General features: G+C 40.1%; 1 protein-coding gene across 6 annotated transcripts in view; it reads right to left on the reverse strand.

Annotated features, from left to right (window-relative positions):
• The window catches only part of FNDC3B (fibronectin type III domain containing 3B), a 350,375-nt gene that overhangs the window by 220,479 nt on the left and 102,871 nt on the right, over positions 1 to 27,025 (reverse strand). The gene's annotated exons all lie outside the window — the stretch shown is intronic.

The following is a 27,025-nucleotide window of genomic DNA, read 5'->3' on the forward strand; positions in this document are numbered from 1 at the left end:
ATGGGGTCGCAAAGAGTCAGACACAACTGAGCAACTGAACTGAACTGAACTGAAGGAACATACCATCTCAATGACTTTGCAAGAGCACATAGGATTTTCAGATAATCCAATGTCCACTTTTCTTCAAGGAAATAAAAAACATAACTGCTCATGGGCTAGATGAAATTTTAAAAGTAATGAGACTCTTATGGAAATGCTAATTAAAACCATGATGAGATATTGTTACAAGAACCACCCACCAGACTGGTAAAATCTTTAAAGTCTGAAAACATTAAAGATTGTTAAGACTGTAAAAGAAAGCACTTACAGCATTTTAAAAGAGGTTTGGCATTATCTAGTAAAGCTATAATTCTATTATTTGGTAAATATTCCAGAGAAATTCCTGCAGGCCTGGAGACACGGACAAGAATGTTCACAGAAGCATTGCTCAAAATTATTCAAATCCAGGAACAACCCAAATGCTCATCGAAATGAGTATAAGAATAAGGAACTGGGTCACTATCTGGTAACAAAAACAGCTACACAGATTATCTTTGAAACTCAAAAATTAATGTTTAACAGAAGTATTCAGCAGAGAATGCATATAATGGTTTCATTTACATAAAGTTTGAAAACAAGCAACCTAACCTACATTTCTGTGTGTGTGTGTGGGTGTACATGCACGTACTCACATGCATGCCGTAAGACAACAAGGAAAAACACAAAAAATTATTATCCCTAAAGGTTAGTGATTTTAGGGGCTGGGGGATGTTAAAAGGAAAGGCACAGAGGAAATTTGTTAATGATTATTAGTATTTATAATATTTATATACTTTCTCAGCAATCTTCATTATGAATGGCTATCTAGAACTATAAATTTCTACTTTATAATCTAGCTGGGTTTATTGCTTGCTTTACAATTTTTTTTAACTATGCATATATTTATGTATTCTCATGTGTATCTGCTATATCTCAAAGATTAAATCAAAAGATCAGATGTGAACTTCTGAAAAGAAATATTTCTTGTGGTACATATGTGGTTTGGTTAATGCTGTGATTTGGGGTCAAGGTCAAAAACAAGGAAGCATGCTGGTTCTAGCACAGGGCTTCATTATAGCTCACAGGCAATACCAGAGCTAACCACATCCTACTTCCTTAGGTATATAAATTCCACTCTCCTGAAGGAACAAATGCTAACAATGCAAAGAGAAGGAAAAAAAAAAAAACTGCATAAAAGACCAAAAAAACAGATAATAACTAAGTGCTGGTGAAGATGTGGGAAAATTGGGAAAGCTCATATACTGCCAATAGGAATGTAAAATGGTGCTTTGGAAAACAGTCTAAAAGTTCCTGAAAAAGTTAAATATAGAGTTACATATGACCCAGCAGTCCACTCCTAGGTATATATCCAAGAGGAATAAAAACATATGTCCACACAAAATTTATACACAGATGGTCCTGGTAGTATTATTAGTAACAGTTAAAATGTGGAAACAACTCAAATGTCCACCAGTTGATGAATAGATTAATAAAATGTACATCTAAAGAATGGACTATATTATCAGGCAATAAAATGAAATGAAGTACTAATACAAGCTACAAAATGGATAAACCTTTAAAATTGTGCTAAGTGAAAAAGCCAAGCACAAAAGTCCACATACTATTATTATATGATTTCGTTTTATATAAAATATCCAGAATAAGCAACTCCATAGATAAAGTAGATTAGTGGTTGCCTAGGGCCAGGAATGTGGGGAAATTGGGGGTGACTGCTAATGGATATAGGGTTTTTCCAAGTGATGGAAATATTCCAAAATTGATTGGGGTGCTACCTGCTCAACTGTGAATATACTGAACCACTAAATTGTATACTTTAAATAGGTGGATTACAGGATATGTGAATTATACCACAATAAAACTTTTATTATAAAATATTGCATTACAGGCGATCCCTGCCATAAATAATATACAACAGTGTTCAGAAATTGTCAGTCTTCGCTTATCACATCCACATGTGAAATAAACTTTTACACTCAGCCCCAAAGTCTGGGAGAAATCTGACTAGTCATAAAACTAAATGCTACACAAAATGGCTTTGTTTCCAATTCTTAGTACCGTAATCAATAGGTTTTGATCTTATCCATCAGAGGTTGGGCGAGAATCCACAGTAGCCTGCAGAATGTGCTAAGTCTTAAATGCATGCAGAGCAGTTTCTTCTATAAGTGACCCATAACCTCTTTTCTGAAGTGATTTTCCAGGACTCTCCATGAGGGGAAAAACTGAACCTCACTAAATTTGTTAACCAGAAGTGTGCTTTCTTGACTTCATATGTAGAGAATTTTTTTTTCCAAACCACACTGGAAAATAACAGGATTGGGAAAGTGATCAGTGAGTTCACATTCCAGCCCACCAATGTCCAACAGCCTGCTCAAATGCAGATGTGAAAGTCAAACACTTCTAATGTCATTCAATCCTATTTCTAATGAGCGCTCTACATAACACAGTCAGAAATGAACACAATTGAAAAATTATAGAAATATTATATCAAGAATAATGATTGACAAAAACAAGAACAAGACTTAAGTGCCTTGTAAAAGTCAAAATTACTCCTGGCTCTCTCTTATTGAGGTGACATTTTCTTTGCATCATTTTTTTCACTTTTAAATGTTATCTCATGTATAGTATACATATCTGTATGTTGCCAATAATCTTTCAAAAGTAAGTTGGGGTTAAAAACAATCCAAAGATGGAAATAGGGACTCTTTCCATTATTCTGGATTTATAACAGTTATAACCAATATAAAAGTTTAGCTATAGCTTACAATTATGTGGCTTATTTTAAAAACCTAATTTAAAAAAATCAAAAGCCAGCATTATAAAAGTTTTTTCTCATCTTTAGAGACAATGAGCAAACTTTAAAATGTAGCTACACAGACTTCTCTGTTAATTTTGCTCCATTATTGGATCATGCCTTCCCAGCCCATCAGGCTGACATTTTCTGATTTATAGTTAATCTTTTCATTACTCTGCTTCATGACAACCTTGAAAGGAGTAGAATGACATTATTTAGAAGACAGTTTTCACTGTCTTGATTTTTGCAGCTCTTCCATAAGATTTAATACGACTTCTGGGGAAAGGGGAGGGAATAAATCAGGAGTTTGAGATTAAAATATATAACACTATTATGTACATAAGAGATAACCAACAAAGATCTAATGTAAAGCACAGGGAACTATATTTAATATCTTACAATAACTTAAAATGGAAAAGAATCTAAAAAAGAATAAAAACATACATACATATATACATAATATATAAAACTGAATCACTTCTCTGTACACCTAAAACTAACACAACTTGTAAATAAACTATATGTCAATAAAAAAAATTTTTTTAAAGATTTGACTTCTCATAGCTGGGGTCCAAACTCTAGAAGGTGCAAACATGGACCACATCAGGAACAGAATAAGCAGCAGGATGGTGAGCCTACAGAACAAAGCCACAGAGAAGAAACCTGAAGAAATCAAAAGGCAAGGCCTGGGGGGGCACAGAGGGCAGCTCCCAGCCAGCAGGTGGGATGGCAAATCCACAACAGCCCAGGCCCAGGCCCAGGGAGCAGGTCCATGAACAGAGAATCCCATTCAAGCAAACCTGTGTAGTGTTGTAGTACTGTGATATCCACTGCTGCCCTTGGCTTTAGGACCATCTCAGATTTAAAAAAAAACAACACAAAAACCAGCAGTTTACCACAAGACAAAGACGGACACACTCCACCCCAACGTGAGAGCTGCCCACCTCCCCCACTGCTCCCCCACACCTATACTCTGCAGGGCATCAAGGATGCAAAAGAGCCCAAGCCAGGAAAAGACCCAGAGATGCAGGGTGGAGCCCAATGTATATGGAGGAATGTGGATCCAAAAAGGCACTCAGCTTCATGCAGAGTTGACCAATGAAGCTGTCCTCCTCAACTTTGACCCTGAGGTTTAGGTGCACAGAAAATGATTTCAAATCTCCATGTTCATGAAGCTGGGGCTCCTGATCAGCTTCCACACCAAGAGTCAGGCTGTGACTTGAGACAGATGGAATGGTGCTGGGATGGCACAGGGAATAGTGGACGTCCCACAGCTTTTAGTAAATACCACTTAATTTGAGCTGGACCCAGAGGATCTGCTTCCCTATGTAAGAGTTGAAGTGAAAGTGACTGACTGTCCAGGATCAAGACACCCTCTCACATAGACAGGCCACCTGCCCTTCTGTAGATGAACCAGCCTGTTTATAAAAGAACACATTTTCTCCCTGCAAAATGTCAATGTTAAATTGACCTCTACCTCCTCTCCAAGTCTAATATGTTGTAGTATCTTTGCTCTCCAAAGATGACAAAACATACAGAAGGCTTCAGTGAGAGTAAGGTGCCTTAAAATACACAAATGAATATTGTGAACTTTTCTTTAATGGAGCTGAATCCTTTTTTTGTTTAACTTTCTGCTCATATGATTTCTTTTTTGATTGTCAACAGTTGTTATTTCATGACAAACAGACCCAAAGATCTAGACCTTATAATCATTCTATACTTAAAAGTCCTTAGGGACCTCAGTGACAGCTGTACAGAGCCTCAGACTTACAACCCAATTATTATTTGTCTTCACTTTTTTTTTTTTTTTTGCTCACTTCCTTTATGGGTTCTCTACAGGTTTTCTCGAATTAAGTCAAAGTTGAACATAGAACTCATATTTACAAGTACCCATTTAAGAAGGACTGACATATCTTTATTGGTTCCTTTATTTACCCTAAATGCCTACTGTAGAAATTGTTTTTTAAAATACTAGGGTCCAATGTTAAGGTTTACTTTAAATAGCTTCAGTAACCGAGACTGCATGGTACTGAAGAAGGGGATCGACACATAGATCAATGGGATAGAAACAGAGGACCCAGAAATACACACACGCAAGTACACCCAAATGGTTTTTAACAGATGTGCAAAGCAATTCAATAGAGAAAGGTAGTCTTTTCCACAAATGGTGCTGGAGCAACTGACATTAACGGGAAAAAGAAGAGCTGAGTGTTAAGATCAAATGCTGGCAAAGATGAGACTCCAGATCACTCACACAGCATTACAAGCCATGCAGAATGGTATAGCCACTTGGAAAAAATTTGGCAGTTTCTTACAAAACTAAATATGCAATTATAACACAGCACGGCACTCTTAGGCATTTATCCCAGAGAAATAAGAAGGCATGATCACACACAAAACTGTACATGTATGTTCACAGCAGATTTATTTTGACAATTCTGCCAAAAAACTAGAACCAAATGTCTTTCAATAGGTAAACTGTTAAACTGTAATTTGTTCATATCAGGGAAAACTACTCAGCAATAAAAAGGAGCTATTAATACACGCAACTTAGATGGATCTCAATTTATGCTGGGGGGGGAGCCAATCTCAAAAAATTAAGCACCATAAGAGTCCATTTATAAGACAGTCTTTAAGTAACAAAACCACAGAGATGGAGAACAGTTTAGTAGTTGCAACGGGTTAGGGATGGTGGGAGAACAGGGCAGTGGCTATAACCGGTAACACAGGGAAGCCTTAGACAAAAGAACAGTTCTTGATTGTGGTAGTAACTACACAAATCTACCTCCAAATGCAAAAGCCATGTACAGCTAGTGAAACCTGTATAAACTCTGTGGATTTTATCAATGCTAACTCCTGGTATTGATATTATACTATCAAAGACATTACTACATTAGGCAAAATTGCATCAAAGATACATGGGATCTGCCCTGTAAATTTTTACCAAATTCTTGTGAATTTATAATTATTTCAGAATAAAAAGGTTTTGGCTTTTTTAATACCAGTAGCTCTGGAATCTTGAGACCAAAATCTGGTTCTGCTACTTACACTACTGTGGGTAAGTTATTTAGCCATTCTGAACTTTCGTTTCTTCGTGTTTTAAGTAAGGATAATAATATTAGCTGGCGGCTTAATGAGAATTAAAATGAGCAAGAGAAAAAGCTGTACTCTTTTTTCATCTGAGATAAACGGGACCAGATGGCAAAGTATTTTTCAAGAATGATGCCATATATGGGAGTGCTTGTATGATTAAGCTACACATTGTACCTACTAATTTTTATAATCCATTTGTAAATCTGACTTTTCTTATTTGTAGACAAAATTAGGTTTACACTTAAGAGCACTATTGGAATAATAGCTATGCCACTCTATAGATTAGAAAACTGAGGACAAATAAACTTTCTATAGTCCATAATCTGATGAAGTATACCTCAAAAGGTTAAGCAAACATTCTACCGGGGAAAGCGATTTGACCTGGAATTTGATACGGTTCATTTCCACATCAAGATCAAACAGATTCATTAGCTGCTTTTTAACCTAAGAAACTCCAGTTGCTTTGGAGAATGAGCACCGAAAAGCATTTCAAAAATCACAACAGCCACCTTTCACTGTGGATGCCTCTGCAACAATAAGCCTTTCCAGGTTCCATCAGCAAATAGGACAAAGACGCGCTCAAGATGCTGGCTGGCACCGTGACACCCTCGGGGCCACCCTGTTCCCTCTTGCAGCGGAGCGGAAATTCCTGCCGCCCGTCCCTTGCTGGCAGCCCCTGTGAAGGCCCGCCCGCTATCAGGCGCCCAGCCTCCTGGCAATAATCCTGCAGTCAACCCTGAACACTTCCTCTAGACTTCCTCCAACACCAGGATGAACTGACACTTAGCGGTTACCACTCCGAGTGGGTGGCTGTGGTGGGAACAATAGCAACTCTTAACTAGACTTGGTCAAATTATACTGGGGAGACAGAAGGAGAAAAGAGAAGACAACAAATAAATGGTGGCCTGAATTCTTTCATTCAAAACAATCGAGTTAGTTTATGCAACTGATGACAGCAAAACATAAGAAATTAATAAAGACTTTGTTTAAATGAAGCAAAGAGACTTGGTAAAGAGGCTTTGCAAAAAGTCTCTGAAGTTTCATTTAAACAAAGAGTGTCCTGAAGATTTGTAATGCAGAAATTATCTCATTAACATCACACAAAAGAATGATTGCTCCCACTGCCCAAGCTTCGTACTCACAGTTGCACATGAAGAAAAGAACTACCAAGAACTTTGAAAAGAAGTCTCTGGGTATTTTTTTTCCCAGTATGAACTGAGGAGGGGAATGCATATAATTACATAGACAGCACCTCTAACACTGAAGCAAGATCAACAGGTAAAATTGTTTCTCCCCTTCTAGTCTTTACAAAGTGTACACCCAGTCTGCAACATCAACACCACAACGCCACAAATAATTTGAATAACTTTCTAATTCCACCCATTCATGGCTCAGGAAAAATCAAAGCCTCCTTAAAAGAAGTCAGATGACCTTACTAAAAATATAAGTAGGTCTATTATACTTTTACTACTTCATCCCCTCCATTCCATTCCTACCCTGCTTGCTCTTCTGAGAATTCATTTGCTATGGGCAGAGGCTTCAGTTGACCAAGCTGAGGGTGGTAACCTGGAGAGCAACAGAAGAATGTGGCTTGCAGGAGAGAGGCAACACTGGAATACACAGCCACTGTAAATAATTCCCACAGTGTTTAAGTCCAAGTCCACCTACTCACTAGATTTGGGGGGCTATGCAGAAAAGCCAACACTGAACCAGGAATGAGATCTGTACTCTGGATCTGAATTTATCTCAGCTTCATTCCATAACCTAGAGTAAACAACCCACTAAAGAACAAATTCAAATGACTTATACAAATAAATGATACACCAGGAACCAAGTAAGGGTTATACCACATGTCAAAAGCCACCTGGCAATCACGTGGAGACGCGGAAGCAGTGAAGAAAATCAGGTCTCAACTGGCGGCGAGTGCTCGATCGTAAAGAGGCTAAAGGACCCAGAGAACTGAAAAGTAAGAACATTTTCCTAGTATCAATGGCAGACAGGCTCCACATTCTCCCGATTGCCTTGGCTGGGTGTTTGAGAATCATTTTGACTAAGCTCCCTTGGTAACTTTTCCATATCCAATTTCTGTAATTTAAACCATACTCTAAAACCTAACCATGCTTAAAAAGTGCTGACGGTTCTTCCCTTCAAATGGTTCCCTTCATCTCCAGTCTCACTGCCGTCCCCCAATCACCTCACAAGTGCCATCAGCTGGGTCTTACTCACGCCATCTGGGTCGTACTTGGTGATTCCCATCTCTCCAGAGGGCTTCCCAGGTGGTGCTAGTGATAAAGAATCTGCCTGCCAATGCAGGAGACACAGGAGACGCGGGTTCGATCCCTGGGTTGGGAAGATCCCCTGGAGGAGGAAATGGCGCCCCACTCCAGTATTCTTGCCAGGAAAATGCCATGGGCAGACGAGCCTGGCAGGCTATAGTCCACAGGGCCACAAAGAGTCAGACGTGACTGAGCGCGCACACACAGCCTATAAGACAGCACACAACACTGTCTGCCCTAAAGCTGGGCTGGAGGCAGGGAGGCCAGGGAGGCTGTTGCAACAGCTAAGAGATTGTGAAGGCTCAAACGCAAGAGACAGATCGAAGTACTTTTACTCTAAGGCACTTTGAAAGTCACTGTAATATTACCTAACAAACTGACCTACCTGAGACAAAATTTCCTCACCTATAAAATGGAAATGGTGTATTAGATCAGTGATTTTTGGTTTTTCCACATATGCATGCTAGGAGGGCAAGGTGGCCAGGGGAAGTTTTAAGAGGCTTTACCAGAAAAAAGAGGAGCAGGTGTGCCTCAGGCCTCTCCGCCCTCAATCAGCGCTATCTGTTTTATATAGTGGATGTCCATATCAGATGAACTGAATAAAAGGTTCTATAGTAACCTTTAAAAACAGGTGAAGCCACTGAAGGTCTACATCAGAATTAAAGTCCCATCTCACTCTAAAATTCCATGACAGCTTGTCTTTTATGGCTCCATTAGAAGGTAACAAGGAGCTATACCTGGACCTTTGCAAAGAAGCAAATTCAAAGAAACAGGCAGTGGCTGAAACAACAATCCTCAGGAGTCCCTTTCTCCAGTTCCTCCCATGTGGGGAGAGCTTGTTCCACCAAGACACAAACGACAGTCTTGTTTTTTTGGAATGTCTGTCTGCAGGATATGACAGGGAGTCCATACTCCCACCGACCTCCGTAGGAGTGTGGCCTGAGCAGGCTGCAGCCCAGTCTGGCCTTCCAAAGCCTCCTCTCAGATGTCTGCAGCAGACGAGGTCTCACCCCAGAAGTGAAGTCCTGCTGATAAGAAACCCTTCCTATGGCCAAACAAATCACTGTTGGATTCTCGTCGCATTCTTCACTTCTGTTTTTCTTCCTCCTCCTCCCTTCCTATAAAAAAAAGGTGTCTTTTAAGTATATCTAGAAGGAAACCTGAACAGCTAGGCGCTTTCCCCTCTTAATGTGCTCCTTATCCCGCTGGTGATTCAAGCCCTGGGCCGCTCCTTGCTCAGCACACTGAGACGGCTCTGTTCTGCTCGGTGGTGGGAGGCCACGTCAGCAGGAAACAGCGCTGGCTGCCAGGTCACATTCAAGACTGTCTGGAGCAAGTCAGCATGCAGCACCCGCAGGACAGAGGCTGCTCTATGGTTTCCCTCAAGCAAAGGGAACACTCAGCCTGGAAAAAAAAAAAAAAAAAAAAGCCTGGCCTCTGTGCACCACACCAACCCGGGCTTAAGGGAGACTCCAAATACTACAGGTTAGAGTTTCCCCATTTTGAAATGTTCCCCAAATATTTCCAGTTACAGAGTTATTGGTTTCCCTGCTCCTCTTTTTCTTAGAGGACGTACTGTACTGCATCCAAACTCATATTTGGAAAAGGCTGCCACAAGCCAAATCAAACTTCATCGTGGCTTTCTGGCTCCTCGGTCCGACAGAGGAAATTCTGCACACCCAACCCAGCAGTCTCCACAGCCCTGACGCGCGTTGAGTCAGGACGGAAAAGCTGACCTCAAGGGCTGAGACACAGAGCCGATCACTACCGGCCTTTTTCTCTTTCCCCCTTCTAAACACACACAATAAAAACAGTAAACAAACAAGCCCTGCCAGAAGTTATCATGATATCTCACTGGATGGATTCCTGACAAGCAGCAAACAAATCACAGTGCAGAGACAGGCCACACGAACAATGCTGTCCTCTATGCAGCTGGCTCAGAAGGGTCCAGAGCCGCCCCTGCCCGTCTACACCGCCGTGACCAAGGCTAACACGCTACAACAGCAGGGCTCCTATGCATCCAGGACACCTGGGAGTTTCATAATTGGCTGCAAATGTAGACCAGAGATCCTGTTCAAAAAAAATTTTTTTAAGTGAATTTTCTCAGAAATGTCCAAAGTTCAGGGCTTTTTCCTTCGGAGGAACATCTTCTTAGGTGGACAGCCCAAAGGTCAAATCTTTCTCTCCAGAAACACCAAGTTTGCTAAAGAAAATATCCATCCCATGGAGGATATTAGAAGAAATAGGAGAGAAAGGGGGTGAAGACAGAGCAAGTAGCTGAGGACATGGAGAAGGGTGTTATGAGAGAAGAGAAGTGGAGTAACACAGATGAACACCGCAGAGGCATGGCTAAGGCAGCATGCCCTGACAGTTCTGCAAGGCGGCTGGGCCGCCACGTGGAGGGAAGGTGTTAACTATCCCAACCACACGTGGACACACACAGACCCAAGTGAAAGAGACCATGTAGCTTCTGAGAGGAGTCTATAGCAAGACAGGCATTAGGAGCAAACCAGAAAAGAAAACCACATAGTCAGGAGACCACACGGCTGCACAATAAACGTTCCCATGAAGAGGAGCTAGAGGACAAAGGAAAATCAAATATCATAGGTGCTTAGAGATTTAGTGATGTAAAAGGTACTCTTCTTTTATTTCAACCATTTGTGAAAATGAACACCAATAGTGCATCTAATCTAAAGGGTCACTTCATCACACCTGGTCTTCAGACAGAGATTGAGTATCCCCAGCACCTCCTTATGGGGAAGAAAAGAAAATTCTAGAGGGCTACCTACTAATTTACTGAAAACCAAACAAATATTCCAAAGTTAATTGGCTACCACAGGCTTTAAATAAATCCAAAGCATTTTGACCAAAGAAAATATCCTAGTGCTCTGATAAACTACAATAAAGCTTTAAAAGCATCTCAAAAATAAAAACTACCAAGTCACATGTGCTACTTGTACAGCTGAAATAAATTTAAATTAGTTATTACACAAGGGAAGTTTTTAGAGGTAGATGATCTAGAGCCAAAAGTAATGTCTTAGCTAACACTGTAGGAAAGGCAGAAAGGGAGGAAACAGGAAGAAAAGGAGGGGGGGAAGGAACGAAGGAAGAGAGGGAAGGAATCTAGAAGGAGGGAGAAGAAAAGAGAAGAGGGAACATGTAAAGAAGATGAAGTATTTGCCACATATACATATTAGAAATACATCATAAGATTGTTGCACTAGACTATATTGTTTTTAATAAAAGACTGCTGCAACATCCAGCACAGAGATGAACAGAAGAGCCTTGAAATGTTTTAAAACCCAAAGTGTAGATAGATTTTACCAAAAGGTTAGAGCAGACACCAGTGGTAACACTGGCAAACTCACATTCATATACACTGTGTGAGTGTGCGTGTGTATGCAAACATGAAGAAAGAAAGAAAGTGAAGTCACTCAGTTGTGTCCGACTCTTTGCGACCCCATGGACTGTAGCCTACCAGGCTCCTCCATCCGTGGGATTCTCCAGGCAAGAATACTGGAGTGGGTTGCCATCTCCTTCTCCAGGAGATCTTCCCAACCCAGAGATCAAACCCGGGTCTCCCGCGTTGTAGGCAGACGCTTTACCATCTGAGTCACCAGGGAAGCTCGTATGCACATATATACACACATTAAAAAAAAAAAAAAATAACCCTTTTGGCAGAGTGCAACAGACATTTGGTGAGAAGCTAAAACTAACAAAGAGCATCACCAGATTATGACTTGTGTATAAATCCTCCAGGGCATATTTAGAGAATATGATGTTTAAACAAATGAGTCATATCTCTACAACTGAGAAGTAGAATAGTAAGCTATTTCAATTTTTACATGCACGCACACACAGAATGATGATGCAAACACAAAATTAGGACAGAACCATATCAATTTGTCATTTTCAATAACCTAATTAAATCTGGAAGAGAAACTGAAAACTAAACGTATTTCATGAATTCCAAGTAATTTTTTGTTTTCTCATTTTAACATCTCAGGAAAAGGAAAGCATCTTACAGTTAATGGTAAGTCAGTTTAATTGACGGAATTTTCTCATGTAGAGATACGTAAAATGCTGGTGTATCTCAGTCAACCACGTCACAGTTTCAATAAAATGATAGCAAGTAACCCTATGAAACCAATACAAAAAGGACAACCATGTGTGCTGTTTCAGAGATAAGAGACAGGGAAAGCAGCAAGGTGATCTTAGCCAGTTCAAGAACAAGCAGTGGGCACGAGGCAGAGAGTCAATGCACATACAGACCCTCCAGCTGAGGCAGTACACCCAGGGGGAGAAAGTGTCACTCTTTATGTTTTCATGATTCTTTCCATTCACAAATAATTTAATAACCTAAATATCAGATGGCAATAAAAATAACTTTTACTGAAAACAGTGCTAACTACCTACTTATGACAATTCTATCTTTAAAAATATACTGGTGGGAAGTCCAGTGGTTAGGATTCAGCACTTTCACTGCTGGGGCCCAGGTTCCATCCCTGTTGGGGAACTAAGATCTGCAAGCCGAGAGCATCACCCACCCACCCCCATCCCACCCTCCCCCACAAAAAAAATACTGGGTACTACTAACTAAATCCAAGTCTTTGGAGGTGGAACCCAAGCACTTCTTTTAATCACAGTGATTCAGCTGTGCAGCCGGGGTTGACAAGTGATATAAAGCACCTGGCAAACACTAGGTACATATATTTTTTTAACATGGCAATTATTAAAACAAAGAAAAAATACATACTGGATAATGTTCTCTTTTTTTGGTTACCAGTCAAAATTAATTTATGATACAGTAAGAGTCCTAAATGATAGTTTAACATCTCGCTTTCAAAAAGAAAATTCTAGATAATTAAGCTCTTGAAATCTGCCCACACTTAAACCTATTAAGTTATACTCTTCTCCTGAAATTAAGAAGATCTAAAATGGCAGAAAACTCTAGGGGAATAAAAGTGACAGAGGAAAGAGAAATTGAGAGGTAAGAAGAATTTTAGAAACGATTTGGTCCAATTCTCTTATTCTGAGGTGAGGAAAGTGAAGTGTTTGATCAAAGAAACCACACTGAATGGAAACGTTGTTAAATTCTATGAGGGCATTCTCTTCCTTTAATCAGAGGCAGAAGGTTTTGTCAGCTTTCTTCATTTAAAAGGGAAGAGAGGGCTTCCCTGGTGGCTCAGTGGTAAAGCATCCGCCTGCCGATGCAGGAGACACAGGTTCGATCTCTGATCCGGGAAGATCCGACACGCAGCAGAGCAAGTAAGCACGCACTCCACAGCTCCTGAGCCTGTGATCCAGAGCCTGTGCTCCACAACAGGCAGCCCGTGCCCTCAACTAGAGGAAGGCCATGCAGCAATGATGACCGAGCACAGCCAAAGATAAGTCAATAAAATTATTTTAAAGTATTATTTAGGGGGCTTCCCTGGTGGTCCAGCAGGTGGGACTCTGAGCTCCCGATGCAGGGTGCCTGGGTTCGATCCCTGGTCAGGGAACTAGATCCCACATGCTGCAACCAAGAGTCTGCATGCCGCAATTGAAGATCCTTCATGCTGCAATTAAGACCTGGCACCTCCAGGTAAATAAATCAATAAATAAAATGTGTGTGTGTGTGTTAGTCACTCAGTCGTGTCCGACTCTTTGTGACCCCATGGACAGGGTTCCTCTGTCCATAGAACTCTCTAGGCAAGAATACTGGAGTGGGTTGCCATTCTCTTCTCCAGGGATCTTCCTGATGCACAGATCAAACCCTGGTCTCTTGCATTGCAGGTAGATTCTTATCTGAGCCACCAGGGAAGAATATATATTTTAAATATATATATATATATATATTTTAAAGAAGGGAAAAGAAAAATTAACAAGATCAACTGATTTTTACTATATGAGTTCAAGTCTAATGACCTTTGATGTGAACTTAAGTCAACTTTTTTTTAAAGTTGCACAAAACAGTGGGACTGTTGAGAGTGTATAGTAAAGATTTGTATCAAGGAAGGGAAATAGGCTTGATATAAATTTAAAGAGGCCAGATTAGCAAGGCCATTTCACCCTTCCTGTTAAGCCATTTCCTATGTCCCCTAAGTACATTACCCAGAGCTACTTTTCAGCACTCTGGCTCAATTTCTAAAGAATCTCATTTTCTCCAAAGTCTCTTCTAGAGTTAATTACTTGCCTTCTTACTACCCTGGGTATAGCCAAGAAGTTGGTAGAATGTACCTGTTGTTCTCCAGTTCCATCTGAGATGGAGGCTGGCATTCTATTCAACTCTGAGGAATGTTAATTGCTGATACTAGCATGACAGGTGCAATGAGTAGAAAAATGATCAATGAAAATTCACAGAACAATGGCAGAACTCATCTGCAGATCATGAGAAAACTCCTTAAGAGTTGTAACTTTAATTACTAACAATTGGTCTGGAATTCAATTTGACTCTTGAAACAGATTTTTAAAACAGAGCACAACATTCTAAATTTCTACAATGGTGCCCTGTCCACAGAAGGAAAAAAAAGGCAATATGTATAATCCTGTTTTTCACGTTACTATGGAGTCGTTCACTAACCCCAACTGCTTCTCATGGATTGCTTCTCCTCTTGTTCCTCCCATTCCAGATCTTTACTGGTCAAGAGCCCTATCTATTTTGAATTCTGAGTCACTTCCTTTTCCCTTAGTTTTATGCTTTAAAAATCTTAACTGTTTCTTTAGAATACTTTACAGAGTGGAGCCAACTTCCATATTAGTTCCCTGACTACTTCTTATCCTCCGCTTTGGCTTTTTCTTTTACTACCACCTAGCTGTCAGGGGGATGGGGGATACTTGCTTATTACTTGAATAGAGTATCAGATATTGTTTATTTGTTTAGAATGCTTCTCATATTTGCATAAGTTTCCCAACTCAGTGATCCCCAAATACTACATAGTACTATGCATTAAACTCCAAAATAGTCCCAGAATATCTTTGGCAATTGTATTTATTCTCACTATATTGGAACTGGGGCACAGAAAAGAAAAATAATTTCTGATAAAATGGCAGTTGAATAAGGGAGTATAAACGGAAAGACTATACAAACAAATCCTTTGAAAAGAGATCCTGATTCAAACCCCAGTTCATTAAAACTCTAATAGAGAGAGGGGGAAAGTTTTCAGATTAAGAAAAAATTATATTTTTGAGCATACAGCTGAAGAATTTAAGCCAATCATTCTTTTGTCTGCATTTACAAGAATTTTCTTCCTTTTGTCCATTTTATGACCAAACTTAATCCTGAGGATTTTCTCTTTTAAGGGCAAGGTGGTGGTTTAGTTGCTAAGTCGTGTCCAAGTCTTTGGCACGCCATTGACTGTAGCCCTACAGGTCCCTCTGTCCAAGGGATTTCCCAGGCAAGAAAACTGGAGTGGGTGAGTAGCCATTTTCTTCTCCAGGGGATCCTCCTGACCAAGGAATTGAACCGGCGCCTCCTGCACCGCAGGCATATTCTTTACCACTGGACCACCAGAGATTCCCTTTATTTAAAAGCACTTCTCTATAAATCCCCTCTTACAAGTGCCCCTCTTCCCTAAATCCTCCTACCTCAAAGTTGTTCTCAAGGCCTGGTCCCAGAATCACTAACATCAGTATCCCCAGGAACTTGCTATAAATACAAATTCTCAGGACTCACCTCACCTATCCCAGACCTAAATCAGAAACCCTGGGGGTAGTACCAGCAAATCTGTGTTTTAACAAGCCCCAGGTGATTATAATCTATTGGTAACTGTCATCATCTGACCCTGGATGTAATACCCTGGATTCAGGTATGCTGAAGGGGGATCACGAGCCAAATACCAAGTTGTTTTCTGGGCACCTACATAATTCAAAGTATGAGGCAAGTTATGAAGGAAACAACGAGGGAAGCAATAGTTTTAGCCCAATTCTTCCACCAAGTCAAGTGGCACCAGAGATAAAAGCAGCTTCTGCAAGCAGCAAGCTGTAAAACGGTTATTTTCCCATTTCACTTTTTCAGCTTCATCCACCCTGTACAATCTTACCTATTTTGATCAAGTTTTAGTTTTAATAGTTTATAATAGGTGAGTTGTTGTGTTTACATCTAAATGAAGGTAAAATAAATCTAGTCTCTGCTGAAAGGAATAAATTCAAATTTGTTTGATGACCCTTTTGTACTACTTACAGGAGTTTTTAATAGCTGAAGACCAATTTTAACTAATGAGTTCAACAAAGACAACCACCACAAGGAGTTTACTTATTAAGTATATGATTACAAGATAAAAGATTTTTAAGCACTTTGCAAACTTTCTTAAAGAAAATGAACTTGATGAACGGACAGGTACACGGCATATGCAAGGTGATGCACACCACGAGAATTCCTTAAACTCTCCCGAGGGCTAGGTTAATCCAAAGTTCTCCATCTCCACTGCATATTAAATTACCTATGAAGCTTTTCAAAACTAATGCCAAGATCCTGCCCCCAACACTACGACAATTCCCCTTGGCTTAGACAAACTGACAATTTCCTACAATTAGCCTGGAGGCCAGCTTGTACATTTTTAAGATCTTCAGGTAATTCTGATATGCAAAAGTTAGAAAGCACCAATGTTAACACAACCAGTTTTTAAATTCTGAGAGATTAGAGATGTTCTTTGTTGTTACTCAGTCGCCAAGTTGTGTCCAACTCTTTTGCGACCCCATGGACTGCAGCCCGCCAGGCTCCTCTGTCCCTGGGATCTCCCAGGCAAGAATACTGGAATGGATTGCCATTTCCAGCTCCGGGGGATTTTCCTGACCAAGGGATCAAACCTGAGTCTCCTGCTTTGGCAGGTGGACTCTTTACCAATGAGCTACCTTGTAAACAAGCCTAGAGGTGTTCTTTACCTCAAGCATAACACGCAAGAACTAAGTCACTCAAAATGTGAATGCTTACAACAGTGTGAAGGTCCTTAGTGCCACTGAACTGTACAGTCAAAATATGGTTAAAATAATGTTTTATGTGACTTATCACTATAAAAAAAATTTTTTTTTAAGTACTCACTAAAAAAAGCGAATGCTTGGGGAATTCCCTGGTGGTCCAGTGGCTAAGACTCTGAGCTCCCAATGCAGGGGGTCTGGGTTCGATTCCTGGTCAGGGAACTAGCTCCCATATGCCACAACTAAGGCCCAGAACAACCAAATATTTTTTTTAAAAAAAAAGCAAATTCTTGACCCATAAAATAAGAAATGTCTTGACTATTGAGACTAAATTAACCAAATTGACCTCTGGTCTTGATTTGTAACTTACAGGATAATAAGCAACACTTTTGCTGCATTTTAATATTTTATGACTATTTCCGCTTACTCAGGCAAGTGAAGTATAAAGGTTTGATTATAACACCTGCAAAGATCATTCTTCCTCAACTGGAGGAGACAAGCTAGGTTCTAGCCTTGCCTAAGTACTTGTTTTGTCTGCACTGCTTGTATCCTCACAGCAGGCACAGAGAACGGACGTGGCTGGGTCTAGCATGAGACACCCTGAACTGATGTTAAAGGATTCAATCCCGGCTAACGAAAACAATCCAGCCCCAGACAGCGGTCAAAGACATGCAACTTCAAGCAAAGAACCGGCAGAGTTTAACCTGACATCCACATGAAGTAAGTGTATGTGTGAGTACGTATGTGTGAGTAGAGTACGTAAATCCACTTTCCTGAGGACTGCATAACACCACAGATAAAATTCATCTGGTTGGTCTTCTAGCAGAGAACAACATACTTTCACTCAAAAACACACCAAGAATAATGCTTGTGCTTATCTTTTCAAGTTTCCATTCCTTTCCCAAAGAGTTTTCTTCCCTCGATGTTTTGCCTCCTCTTACCAGTTTAGACCCAGAAATTATAATTTGTTAGTAATTGAAAACTTTTAAGTGAAAATATGGACAAACCTAAAGCCAGAAAGATACCACAAAACATGCCAAATTTGGTTCTATTACACTGCAATATATGAAGTGTCCATAAAGATGTTACATTTAAATTATGGAATGCTTCCATTTTAACTCAGACACAAAAAGATTTGAAGAGTTTTCAACAATCAACTTTTCTCTCCAAACTACCAAAGGTGGTGGTGGTGGGGGGAAGTGGGGAGGTTTATATTCAGCCACGTAAGAATGTGGGTATATTCAAAGAACCCCAAACCAGTAGTCAGAAAGGAAAGTCGCTGATGTGGGCAGTTTGGAAGTCACTTTTCTCCATATTTAGATGGCTGGACCCAGAAAGAAGTATTAAAACACACTTCCCTTTCACCCAACTGTCTTCACATCCTGAAAAATAGTGTGCAAAATACTTTTCAAGTCACCGAAACACTCCTCTGAGAAGCAATACTACCAGAAAAAAAGCACTTAATTTTTTTCTTTCTTTTTTATTAATCCTAATGTTTGCCCAATTATGACAGAGTACAAAATGTTTAGTCACTATTGTTTACACTGTAAGACAAACATTTTCCTAAAGGACTCGATTCTGCCTATCTTAGGGAAACATACAACATCTATTCCATAACTCTCTCCCCTCCTTCAGTGTCTCCCTGGTCAGCAAGTCATGACTATCTCCTATACAATTCAAATTTCTGTTCCCACTTCCACACCCACCAGCACTGCCCTCGAGCTGTCTTGACCTCCTGCCTGCCCCTCACCATCCTCTCTCTCTCCTTCAATCACTCTGCTGATGGAGGAAGAGAAAAATCACCATAACAACTCCACTTACTTCAGTAATCAAACTCATTTACAATTTAAAGTCCACTCTATCTATTACTCCTGGGTCTGACATGGGGTTTATTGAGTTTACTGCTACAGATAATGGCAATAATTTTTAACTGCATGAAAATATAAAATACTAATGAATAATCTAAATTATTTGCTAATAATATAAAAGATAAAGTTGGTCCATCTTTCACTATTAAATAGCCTTAACAATACTTTCCAGGGTGTTTCCAGCCTACTCCTCACAAAAGAAAAACATTATCAAAAGAATGAATATAATGATCATTCCCTCATGTTTTTTACAAATAAGGGAGCTAACCCATATATTGAACTTCAGAATTACTGTGTGCTTTTGGAAACAAACTTATACCTGCATTCATTATCTTAACTTGAGGAATGGAGAGTAAAAATAACCAAACTTAACTACTTAAGCGTAACAACAAAAACAAAAAATTACCTCTGTGAATTAACTAAGAGACTTTCCCCATCATTTTGACATGATTTTTCAACAGTATATTAGGAAAGGATTTTCCTTTTGTTCTGGACAGCTAGGAGGTGGTGGCTAGGCACTGGGATACAAAGATTACTAAGATCTGACCCCTAAACTTTAAGAATCCTTTACAGTCTTCTTTACATGAAATTTTCCATTTCAAATTATAAGTGTAAAAACAAAGGTAAAAAATACAGAAAGAATAAAGCCAGAACTAAAGACTACAAGCTGTGAAATAAAATGTGGCGGACAATCAAAGTAAGGAGACAATTAGCTTCTTTGGAATTATCTGGCACACAACAATCCATGACTTTTAAGGAAATCCAAGCAGTGGTGCCCTCAGAAATGACACTGCAGTCATTGCTGAGCAAGCCTGTAAACAAAAGGGCACAGAAGCTAAACTCCCATTGCATAATTTTTAAACATATTATTATGAAACATTATTATTTTGAAGCATTACAACTAAAGTGTGAAGACATGTGAAAACTCCTAACCAATGCCTCAAGTTCAGAAAAGCTTTCCTGAAATGCTTTAAACTGACAGACAAGTAACAAAAATAAAGAGTGGTTCAATGTCTAACTGTAAAGGATACTGGGAGCCTAATAATGGTTCCTTTTTTTACTGGACCCTTACATTGCGTTAGAAACTCTTCTAAGTGCTTTCTACCCAATATGTCATTTAATCCCCACAGTAATTCTTTAAGACCGATATTATTATTCCAATTCTACAGATTAGGTGTAGATAAAGAGAAGTAACTGCTTTTATGATATACATCTAACATGCAGGGGACTTCTAAGTCAGGCAATCTTAGCTCAAAACCCATAATAATCTTACCAATATGCCTTACTGCCCCTTCAGGACAGACTAAGAGCAAAATACATTAAATAAAGATTAAAGGAGTCCGGAATTTCATTGAAATGTGAACGACAAGACCTAACGGAGGGAAGGCTTACCCATAGGAACTGCTTCACAGGCCTGTCTGAATAGGGCCTCTCAGGCAGTGTGAGAGTTAACTGTTTATCATCCAGAAAAAGAAACAGCTGAAGTTTCAACTACAAAACTTACTTTACATGTAGAAAAAGGTGGAGCCACTGTTTTATGCACAATCCTTTATCTGAACAATATATATACATTTCCATAAACCTTCATCTGAAATGTTGCCATCACCATCAACCCCATGAAAGCAAGCCTATTGTTAAATTGGCAATAAAACGGAGACCAGAACTTAAGACAGATTTCCATGAGCTGGATAATCAAATCAATGCCCACAAGTGATCACGACATTAGTTTAGGACAAAAATCATCACCAAAGCTGTATACATTACTAGACGGTGATGGTGATGATGCTGGTATTTACAATGGATTATCTCACAACCTTATTGCATAGGGATTCCCACTACCTCCATTTTAAGAGAGGAAATTGGGGTTAGGAGTTGAACCATTATCTAGCAAACAATCAGGGATTCACACTACAGAGCCTTTACTCTCAGAACATAATTTTTATAACTTCTAGCAATTAAATCACTCAAGCTTTACTTGGAGAAAAAGACCAAAGAAGGTCTGAGAACATAATATTGGGTAAAGTTTTGTCCTAATTATGAATGTGTGGCGGTGGTGCAGGTGGTTTAGTCACTCACTCATGTCTGACTCTTTGCAACCCTATGGACTTTAGCCCTCCAGGCTCCCCTGTCCATGACATTTTCCAGGCAAAAATGCCTCATGGAGGAGGGCATGGCTACCCACTCCAATATTCTTGTCTCCTGCATCGGCTGATGGATTCTTTATCGCTGAACCACCAAATAAGCCCCATGAGTATGTAAGAATAGCTAAAGACAATCAAGATAACTGGGCAAGGTAGAAAGCAGCAGACACAGTGGGTACATCTCGAGAGGGATTTCACACCTCCTAGGATGCAGCACAGTCTGGCACTGATGTAACCACTCTTGTGACATTACTTGGTCCCAGAACGATGACAGCTGCACTTAGCATCCCAGACTCTCCTCCTACCCCTTCCAAAAACTGGGCTCTCCGCTCTAGGCACATCAGTATTTACTGGTTCTTATCACTCTGCTGGTAACCTTCCAGTTACTCAGCAGCAAGCTATTGTCTGAAAGGGGACCTATCAGGTCAACATACAGAACTCCTGTTTGCACAACTACGTATGCCGTGTGTGAGAGAAAAGGCAAATCATCATACCCAAAATAAGGCTTCCAAGCATTTGAGAGATCAGGTATATATCTACAATGCTAAAAGTGATTTTTCATCAACCTTTCATCAATACTACACACACACAGGTAAAAGACCAATTTGTCCCAAAGCTTAAGTAATAAAATGATCTGGCAAGTTGGTGGAGTAATCCAGTTTTTCCTAGAAACTCACAGATTCTCCAACCTAGAGCCTCACTGGAAGACTATGTACTAATAACTCTCACCAAATATAGCTTTGGATCAGTCAAAAAGATGGGCAGTACAGAAGGACTAGCCTGGGCTAAAGATTTGGTATTTTCAACTCTACAAGATTTTTCAAGTGAGACCTTAACTGTTCACAGTAAGATTTCAGGTTAGTGATCTCTCACAAATCCCCAGATGCAAAACAAATTGACTTTAAAAGTGGTTTCCTGTGCTCTGAAAAAAGCTCTCAAAATCCAAAAATTGTAACAGGGAAAAAAAAACCTTTTCCCCATATAATGCAGACTTTCCATAAATAATTAAAGACAATCAAATAAAAATCAAATACATATTCAATGTAATGAAAGTTTGCAAAGATTCTCAAAGATTTAAAGGCAGTCATATGCAGTAATTTCACTTTCAAACCACCCAAATAGTTTTGATGGAAAACTTGTTTGCAAATTTAAGCCAGGACAAGGGTGCAATCAATCTCAGAAGACCGACTTCATTTGCAGCAGGTCCCCTTCCTTGGTTTTAAGCCAGTAAAGCAGGAATACCTCATTTTCAGGCAGGCTGATTTAAAGGCACAGACCATATAGATTTGCTTGTGAAATGACAGTCTACCTCAGCTTGTAAGCCCTCCCAGTGACATCACTCATGTCATTTCTCAATTAACAAAGCAGGAGACAATAATTCTCTAGGACGTGTCTTAAAATTCTTAGAAAGAATGTCAGGTTGGTGTTTTAAGGTGCCAAACAAGTCTAGTAAATGCACTTAAAAGTACCAAGTGAGGGGAAAAAAAAAAAAAAACTCAAAGGTCCCTGTGGCAGTCTGGATTCTGAATATGGCAGGGTGAGGGGGTGGGAGGGAGACAAACAAGGAGATTCAGAAATGTGGAACGGCTCTCAATGGTGTCATTCACAGAGCCTGTGAGCAGAGTGTGCTGTTCATCAATGATACGGTTCCCACACTCGGTGGGGCAGGCGGAGTCAGACACAGCTGAAGAAGGCTGAGGGAGAGGAAAGCAGGCGGGGGGGAAAAGTTTCCACTCTAATAGCATCCAAGCTACAGCCATCTCAGAGAAGGGTTTTCCTGGAGCTTCCCTCCTGCCATTTCAAGATCTCTACCCACTTAACACAGACTGGCTGAGTAATAATCATCTTTGTAAAGATGTCTGGATTATTCTGGACAAAGAAACTAGCAATCAAATATATTTAAATATTATTCTTCATTAGAATAATGGTGATCCCAAGCATTTCACTTTTATCTTGTTTTTGCTGTTATCACCATAACATTCATCTGTTTTCTTCGGGCTGACAATTTGAAATATAACAGTCTTGAAAGACAAAAATTATAGGATTAATACAAGTCAATATGAAAGTTCTTCAGACTTACAAATTTTTTTAAAGGAAACTGATTGGCTTTAATTAAAATGTGATTTGAAAGTTCTTCTACAGAGATTTTAAAACCCACTAAAATCACATAACTAAACATCTTTAAGTTCCTAGAACAAAAGCAAAAAAAGTTAAAAGAAATATCATCACATCTGATGTAATGCCAGAGCTAGTCAAGGGTCTAAAGTCAGGAATTATTGCCAGGCTGTGTGGCTGGGGTGGGTTAGGGTGGAGGATACATTGTTTCCTGTCACAGCTGAATTCACAGTCCAGTTCAAGGGCTAAGGAAAGGTTTACAGGTACCACCAGAGGTTACATGCGGGCTACCTCTACCTGCTCCTCCAGGAACGCAGAGAAGGGTCAGAATGGACTGAAATGGTGGGGCGGGGAAGGCCCTACTGAAGGAGACAGACCTAAAGCCTAAAGGAAGTGTGGTGTTTGTTTTGGCTGAAGGGTTTTACAGGGAGCAGAGAAATGGCCCAGAAAAAAAAAAAAAAAAAGATGGCATGTGTGGACAGGAAGGCAGGCTGCGCTGCCAGCACCTCAGCCCAGACGAGGATATGAAAATAATGGAAGAGACCAGCGGCCGCCCTCTATTAACGTCTGAACTTAATCTAAGGAAAGAATTCATACTGATTGCTAAGACTCTTTCCCCCCCCCCAACAATTAGCCCTTTATACACTTTCATCTGGCCTAGGAGAGAAAAATCTTTTGTCTAGGATGCCATAGGTAAAGTGCTGCCTCCCAGTGAGAATGAACTATGATCTTTTGTGGCCCCTTCAAGACCCATGATTCATGTTTCATGGAAAATATTGAGAAATATTCCATTAGAAATGAATCTGCTTTCACAGCATATTGTATGTTTCCTGTGTTTTTCTTCCTTCATTATCACCAAGGACATTCCCATGAAAACAAAAACAAAAATCTCGTTTTTCCCCAGAGTAACAATATTCTTTACTTTGATTTGCTCTGAATTTTGAGAATGCCTTTTCATGGCATCACAATAAGCTGCTGGGGATTTTCTAGTGATGTCATAAATATCCAACAGAGAAAATCATTACGCTAATAAATGCAACTACAAGCAAAGGGGGTTGATCTCATATGGTGTAATTTCAAAGTTTCCAGGGAGGCCTGCAACCAGCTCCTCTCCCTACTCCTAAGTCACAAGTCCCCACACCCCCCACCACCAGCAATCCTTAACCTGTTGGCTAGTGTTGAAATAGCAAAGCTACAAAGCTGACAGTTTCAACCATGGCGTAAGCAATGAGTATGACTTGAATTTCCAGGAAGGCCACCACCACCAACCGTCGCTCCATCCCTGCCAAAAAAAACCACCTCTCCATCTGCTGGCTGGTGTTGAAACAGCATAACTAGAGTTTCATTCTCTTAACTTTAATCTTTGGTAAAATGCAAATACTTCTTTCAGAAGTTTCCATTACAGTATGACTCAATTTCTGATCCTTTCCTAATCAGTCCGCTACCATTGTACCTCTCTCCTTCCAGCACCTTAAGTGGAAGCCCCACCTAGAAGTTCAGCCCACCCCAACTCTGGGCCCAATCCTGACTTTGGACAGAAATAATGTAAGGATTCATAAAGCAGTACTCCTTATATCAAACTATCCTACTCTTACTTCTGTTAACAGGGTTCCTGTCATACTCCAAAGACCCAGCCTCCACCACTCATTTTTGCTCTGCAAACCACCTCCATCTTATCCTGGGGACCTCAGTACTCAGCTAGCATCCTTCCCAGAATCCTGCTACTCCAAGAATCGGAAGCCGTCTTGTTTTTGTCATGTGCTCAAGAAAATGGAGTCGATTTCAGTTCATGATGCCCTGATGTAAAGCCACAGAGCAAGGCAATCAAGAGCTCTGGTCCTGGGGCTTTCTTGGTGACTCAGTGGCAAAGAATCTGCCTGCCAATGCAGAAGCCATGAGTTCAATCCCTGATCCAGGAAGATCCTACATGCAGCTGAGCAACTAAGCCTGCGTGCCATAACTATTGAGCCTGAGCTCTAAACCCTGGGAGCCAAAACTACCGAGTCCAGCTGCTGCAACTACCAAAGCCTGCACGCCCTAGAGCCTGTGATGCAACAGGAGAAGCCACTGCAATGAGAAGCCCACACACCGCAACTCGAGAAGCGCGCCCACGCACCACAACTCGACAAAACCCTGCAAAGCCCCAAAGACCCAGCACAGCCAAAAAGAAATAAAATGACTTGAAAAACAAGGGCCCTGCTCTTTCTCCCTGTGTGACTGTAGCTGTGTGTTAACTTCTACAGGTCTCAGCTTCATATGTATCTGTCATACCCTTTCAATGAGAGAATACATAAGCCTAAAAGTGGAAAAAAATATATATGAGCAATGATAAGGATGTTAATCACAGCGAATTTATAAATATATTGCCTAGTCCCACATTCTATATTGATATGTTCTACCCATCTGGAGTGAGCATTCACTCACTCACACTGGAACGCAGATGCAGGGGTCAGTGAGGATACCCAGCCTGAGTGACTGCCTATTATGCATGAATGGCCAACAATGGGTCTGGACTAGGGTTCCTTCCAGTTCCTGCAGTTGATCCTGTTGTCCCAGTGCCTTCCAAGCCCTAGCAAACCGCTTGGGGTTCCAGGTCCTTGTCCCTTTCATCCTGTCCTGTGTCATTTCAATTAGCTGGCTCAGGTACCAATATGTCCAGGTACCAATAAAGATAATCACAGTACCTGGGGGTTCAGAAGAGAATAAAGACTAGGAAGACTCAGAGGAAGCCAAAGATAAATGGTTCCACAATTCTTCTTTAGTTAACAGCATTTTTTTAAAATCACTGAAAGGGGTGTTAGTGTCACTTATCTCCAAGTAGCATCATGAATAAATACAAAGCTCCCATTGTGGACAGAGCAATATACTTGCAAAATACCCCGCAGAGTATACCAGTTACGAACATGCACTCAAAAAAAGTGAGGAAGAAGCTAACTAGATGAATACACACACACACACACACACACACACAAACACACACCCTCGTCAGACACCAAAAGTAAAAGCAGGTGGAGTGAAAAAGTGGATTTTATACAAATTGATCCACTCAGCAATTTGCTTCTTATAGATTCTATTACACATACTCAGCTGCAGAGGGACACAGTCTTCCAGCCAGTACTTCGGGTTCCAACCTTACTGTGACCAGCTCAACTATTCTCTTACTGAACTGGAAACATCAGCTTCATTCTATGTAGGTAAAATAACTTTTCATGTAGTTTTTTCTAGTGTGTTCTTTTTTTAAAGATACAGAGTAAATTTTGAGGTTTTATTAGTTGATAATATGTTACAGTAATACAAGTAGGTGGAAGATTCTCTATCCTATACTACTTTAAAATATTTTCTCTCTTTTATCTGAAGTTCCTTTGTATGATTCATCACCAAAGACTAGATTTGGTTTTTAAATGGTTTAGAACACCAAAAGATCAATTTCAGGGACACAACGATCAGCGAAATGCCATCAGAAAAAATACTGTTCATGAATGGCTAAATCGTTTCAGATTAATTGGAATTGAAATGTGTTTTAATTTTTTTCCTAAATTTTTGTTATAGTTAAAAAAAAACAAGTAGTGAAGCTACACGGCAGCATACTCTATTATGCAGGATAGAAAAAATTAAGTTTTTCCATGTAGTTCACTATGGAAAACTAAAACTAAAGAGCATTTCCCTTCATTTTCTTTATATATTGGTGAGCAAGCCTAGGTATTAAAAATAAGACCTTTGGGCAGATTTCAGTCTAACCAACAACCTAGTATTGAATTCAATTACAGGCCAATTTACCATTTGTCCCATAATCCCAATCACTGCCAA

Source organism: Muntiacus reevesi, chromosome 8, assembly GCF_963930625.1.
Source record: "Muntiacus reevesi chromosome 8, mMunRee1.1, whole genome shotgun sequence".
In the NCBI taxonomy this organism is placed as follows: domain Eukaryota; kingdom Metazoa; phylum Chordata; class Mammalia; order Artiodactyla; family Cervidae; genus Muntiacus; species Muntiacus reevesi.